Here is a 5,909-nt window from a genome sequence, read left to right on the forward strand (position 1 = left end):
CAAAGACATGCTTAGTGAGCACATGCATCTGAAACGGCAAGCTTTTGTAGCTTTTAAGCGGAAATTCTTTGAAGTTTGAAACAGAAAGAGCATGTAAAGGGTATTTCAGGATTCGTGGAGATGGAAAGACCAAGTAAAATCCATCATTTTGGTTTATTGAAGAGCAGACTGATGGCTTCAAAAGATAACTTTCAGTCTCCTTTTGATCATACTCAAAGGCAACTATAATTGAGGGACAAGTGTTCCAGAAACAAAAACTCATGTTTGCATATCAATGTCCTCTGCGCTGGGGATGTATTATCTATTTTTTTGAGGTAATCTTTATCCTAGTGCAGTAGGAATTGATTTCCATATGGTTCAGCTAACAAAGAGGATAAATATACTAGAAGTGCCAAAAGTTATATATAACGCTTATTTTAGTGTCAAAAGTTTTCGCCAGCTCACTTGCATATTGGCATGGAGTTCTTTGAGTTGTGCATGGTGTGGGAAGGGTTGGAGTCAATTCTAGGGAGTCGTGACTTTCTAAATTTGTGACAAGACGCTAGGGTTTCTGGGAGGGGACTGTGCTCTGTTGGCACTGATGTTTATATCCTTCCTTAATTTTTCGAGGCTTTAGTCTTCTTACTGTTTCCCGCTGACGCTGCTTTAGGGTAAGCGTTTCCTTGAACATATCGGTCCATGGTTTTGTCGAGACAGTTGGCTTTTGCATTGCGAAACAAAAATTTTGTATCTAATGATGTTCCTCTGTTTCTTCCTTTCCCTTCCCCCCTTCTTTGGTCTTCTAGAGGGGGATTCGACCTGTGTTGTCTTTTTTTGGGAACTAATGTTCTGTTTTAGTCTTGAACATCAGCTGTTTATTTTGTCAGTCTGATGCACATGGGAAGCTACCGTATATTCTTCCTTTGGTCACTGGAAAGCTACCGTGTGGCAGAAAGTGGCAGTGGTGTCATTTTTGAATTAGTAATGCTGCAATATAAGAAAATTCCAAAAATTAACCCCCCAAAACGCACATGCACACAAAGGATTTGTGTGTACATTTTTGCTATTGTTTGATACCCTAGGGTTTGCATTGAGATATTGTGTGGAGTCAAAGGTTCCTTGAATAACTACAGAAATAATAAATTTTCTAACCAATCATAAATTTTTGCCTTTGTGTCATTACCTATGATTTGCATTAAGATCTGATGTCCGTTTATTTTTAAAAAATTGCTGTAAACTGAGTTGTCCAATGAAGCTTAATTGTGTAATGGTTATTTTCATGAAGTCCTACCATGTAATGGAATCTAAATTGTTGGTTTTTCATAATAAAAAGCCCAAAGGTGTACTGATTTGGAACCTTTGGATGGAAGTGATTCATGATTTTCTCATCATTTTTGCAAGGGTGTTACTTCTAATTATCTTCTATTACATTAAGTGGGATTATCATGCTGACTCTATTCTTATAAAAGTCTCGAGCTAGATGAATTGGGTTGATGTCTCTTTCCTATCTTTTGATTTTGAGTTGGGGGAGAAGAATGAAAGCGAAAGGGGATTTTTTTTTTTTTTTTGGGTGGTGTTGGGGGCGCGGGGAGATTAATATTCTTGCGGTAATGTTGAGGATTTTGTATTTTCTTTCAGTGACTACTTAGAAAGCACGTCTTTAACTCTTTCAGGTGCAAAACTAACTCCAATATTGGTCCTTTTAATATAGCCGTATAAGCATTCCCATCATGCGCAAAAACTACTTGGTTTATGTGAAATCATTTGGACTGACACATCTGGAGTCCACAAGTGTTGTGGCTTCGGTACTTCCCCTTGATGGAGATTTTGTCAGTTCTCTATGACATCTTTAGCTATTCCTTTTTTTTTTTAACGTGGCCTATAGTACTAAGGTGAGGGGTTTGTCCTGGTGTATTATTTGAAGTAGGGGTGTGCAACCAGACCGGGTCAATCCGGTTCCCAGATCGGCCCACCTAGAAAATAGGGTCGGGAACCGGTTCCCAAACCTCATAACCAGTTTGAACCGGTCCGGGAATCAGTTCCGAGGGATTACCCACCCGGAAACCGGATCAACCGGACCGGTTTGGGAACCGGTTTGAGAACCGGTTTGTAAGCCAACCCAAAAAGACCAAAACCCTACTTTATTTCTATCTTTACCTCTCAAGCTCTCACACCCGCAAACTTCCTCGAGCTCGCGACCTCCGCCGATCTCTCAGGTTCCCCAAGCTCGCGACATCTCAGGTTCCATCCGAGCACTGATGCTGCTTCCGCTCGCCCACTATCGCCTTCTTACACCCGCAGCCCGTGAGATCCCGACATCGCCACTCCGCCTCTCCCTGCTACCCTGACGTGTGAGAACTTATAGAATCAAGAATACAGAAGATGAAGATGAAGAATGACAGTAGATGATCTGTGAAGAAGTTTTCGATTCTGTATTTCCATTCAATTGAACAAAAGAAGATTGAAGAATACAGCCAAAACTTTCTGAACAAAAGAAGATGTTCTACATAGTCGTAAACCGATTACAATACCTCTCTGTATATATGCGGAAAACAGAGGGACTAACAACTAGAAAAACGAACTAACTAACTTTCGCTAACAAACTTTTCAGCTAAACAAAACAGAACAGCAATCTTGAGACTTTGGTAATCCGTGTCTTTGACATCTCGTATGATCTCCACCGTTGATGAAACTCATTATCCATGAGTTATCAATTTCTTCAGCTCTTTTGCTTCTTGACTCGCCTTCCGGTGATCCACATCTATAATTGTCGAGGACTTCACCTCCCGTGATTGACTTCTCAATATTGCGTACTTGGCTTCGATCTTGATTCTCTAACATTCCCCCTCAAATTGGGAAGAGTAAAAGATTCGATTCCCAATTTGGTTCGGAGAGTAAGATGAGATAAGCGGGATAGAGACTTGGTAAATATATCAGCTAATTGTAGATGAGTAGAAATATACTGAATACGAATAGATCCAGAAGAGACTTTCTCACTGACAAAGTGAAAGTCAACTTCAATGTGCTTGGTTTGAGCATGTAATATTGGATTGGCGGTGAGAGAAATTGTTGATTTGTTGTCACAATATATAGTAGTAGGTGGCTGAAGAGAAATCCCTATATCTCGTAGCACAAATGTGATCCAGTGAGTTCAGCCGTGGTCGAAGCAAGTGCACGATACTCGCTTCGCTTGAAGATCTAGAAACAGTAGGTTGCTTCTTGGCCGACCAGGATAGTAGATTGGATCCAAGAAACGTGCAAAAACCTGTTGTGGAACGTCGTGTTGTTGGACAACCAGCCCAATCCGCATCAGAGAAACCATAGAGATGTACTGAACTTTGAGAATGGAGATAGATACCAAGATGTATAGTACCTTTGACATATCTAAGTACTCTTTTTAATCGATGGAAATCTCCAACAAAAAGAGGCTGTTGCATCTTTTGACAGAGAAGATTAGTAGCAAATGCCGATCTGGTCGAGTAATGGTTAAGTATTGAAGAGCACCAACCAAGCTTCTGTATTCCATAGGATCTGTAAGTAGATTTGCAGTGTCAGCCATGGAGATTGATCGAAGAGGCGAGAGGTGTTGAGACCGGTTTACGCTTGGCCAAATAAGCTCGTTTCAACAAGTCAATAGCATATTTAGTTTGACACAGAAAGAGAGTCTGTGAAGTTCGTTTGGCCTCAATACCCAAAAAATAGTGAAGATACCCAAGATCTTTCATATGAAACTGAAGACTAAGTTTCTGAATAAGATCAGTTAAGAGATGTGGTGAACTCCCAGTCAAGATGATATCATCAACATATAGGAGCAAGAGAACTGTATGTGAATTTGTATGTAGAACAAATAACGATGGATCGGCCGTGCTTTGCGAAGAAACCATTTTCGATTAAAAACTTGCTGAATTTATCAAACCAAGCTCTTGGTGCTTGTCGAAGACCATATAGAGACTTGTGGAGTAAAATGACATGGTTTGGCTGATGAGGACTGATAAAGCCAGTGGCTGTTCCATGTACACTTTCTCGTTCAAATCTCCATGAAGAAAAGCATTCTTAACATCAAGCTGGTGTATTGGCCAAAGTGTCTTATCATAGCAAGAGATAACACTAGTCGAATTGTTGTGTGTTTCACAACTGGACTGAAAGTCTCAGTGAAGTCTAGTCCTTCTTCTTGGTGAAAGCCTTTGGCGACTAGACAAGCTTTGAGTCTGTCAAGACTGCCATTTGGTGTGAGTTTGGTCTTATAGACCCATCTGCAGCCTATTACATGCATCTGGTTAGTTCTAGGAATCAATGTCCATGTTTGATTTTCAGCAAGTGCATCCATCTCTTCTTTCATAGCCCTATACCAGGCTTGATTAGCTAAAGCTGACTTGATAGACTTTGGTTCCATAGGAACTGGATAATCAGCTAAATAAGCATACTTTGGATTTGGTTTTTGAATTCCAGACTTTAGTCGAGTTTGCATATGATGAGTATTACTTGTACCTTGAGAGGATGACAGAATGGAATTGGAGTTGGAGTGCCTTTCATTAGAACTTCCTTCAGCTCGTAGATCATTGTGTGAAGATAAGGAACTGGTAGTATTTTGTTCTTGAGAAATAGAACAATGTTAAGGCACAGCATCTATAGATTGTCCTTCTGTCATTGTCTCATCTTGCATATTCCTTGAGGAAATGATCTGAGATTGCTGTCTGTGACAAGGATGATAGGTACAGCAATCATGGAAATCAGGATGGATCTGGTGTGTGGCTGACTGATGAGTGGATCTAGTAGCTGGTGACTCGGTGCTTGATGACTCAAGGAAATGTAGGCCTTCACTCCATTGTTTGTATAAGTTTGTATAATGTCCATATTCATTGATCAGCTTCTTTGTAAAAGGATAGGAATACTCATCAAAGACAACGTGCCTACTGATGTATACACGATTATTAGTTGGGACCAAACATCGATACCCTTTGTGCTGAGTGCTATAACCCAAGAAGATACAGGGAAGAGATCGAGGATCAAGTTTATGACTTGCATATGGTCTTAAGCAAGGATAGCATGCACAGCCAAATACTCTTAAATGATCATACCTTGGCTGTCTATGATGAAGTTTGCTATAGGGTGTGTTCATCTGCAACTTTGGTGTGGGAAGAATGTTGATGATGTAATTAGCCGTCACAAATGCATCCACCCAAAATCTCGTGGAACTTTTGAGTGATAGAGCATAGCTAATCCAAGTTCAACGATGTGTCGATGCTTTCTTTCGAGACTCCATTCTGTTCGGAGTGTGAGGACATGATATGAACTGTCTTATTCCATGATGACTCAGAAATTTTTGAAATCTAAAGCTTACGAACTCTCCACCTCCATCACTCTGGAAGATTTTAATCTGATGATTATACTGTCGTTCAACTAGCTTCTGAAATTGAACAAATATATCATAAAACTCAGATTTCAACTTCATGGGATATAGCCAAATATCGAGAAAAATTGTCAACAAAAATCACATAATATCTAAACTTTTGAAAGGAACAGATGGTGATGGTCCCCATATGTCACAATGAATTCTTTCTAATGGGGAACTTGATACAGAATCCGAAAAAGGAAATGATAGAGCTGAACTTTTGGCTATTTGACAGCTGCTGCAAACAACTTGAGATGAAGAAGCAAATTGTATAAGCTTCTGTTTTTGTAGATGCTTAACTACTTGAGCATTTGTATGAGCCAAACGCTGATGCCATATGTCTTCACTGACTGTCTTTTGTCGCTGAGTAAAGAAGGCTTCTGTGGTTTGTGGATTAGCTTGATAAAGACCCCTAATTTTCCTTCCGAGCTTCACAGTTGTGTTGGTATTGTTGTCCTTTACATAAACACCCGTTTTTGTCAAAAATAAAAGAACAAGGGAAGTCATCTGTGAGTTTAGATACTGAAAGGAGGTTCTT

At 40.0% G+C, this 5,909-nt stretch overlaps 1 long non-coding RNA gene across 1 annotated transcript; it reads left to right on the forward strand.

Annotated features, from left to right (window-relative positions):
• Nucleotides 1-4,601: 4,601 nt before the first annotated feature.
• LOC120291153 lies at nt 4,602-5,032 on the forward strand. The gene is made up of 2 exons (XR_005549003.1): nt 4,602-4,788; nt 4,866-5,032. It is a non-coding gene; the product is annotated as an uncharacterized LOC120291153 (long non-coding RNA).
• The last annotated feature ends 877 nt before the right edge of the window (nt 5,033-5,909 follow it).

The sequence above is a fragment of the Eucalyptus grandis genome, chromosome 3, assembly GCF_016545825.1.
Source record: "Eucalyptus grandis isolate ANBG69807.140 chromosome 3, ASM1654582v1, whole genome shotgun sequence".
Classification (NCBI taxonomy): domain Eukaryota; kingdom Viridiplantae; phylum Streptophyta; class Magnoliopsida; order Myrtales; family Myrtaceae; genus Eucalyptus; species Eucalyptus grandis.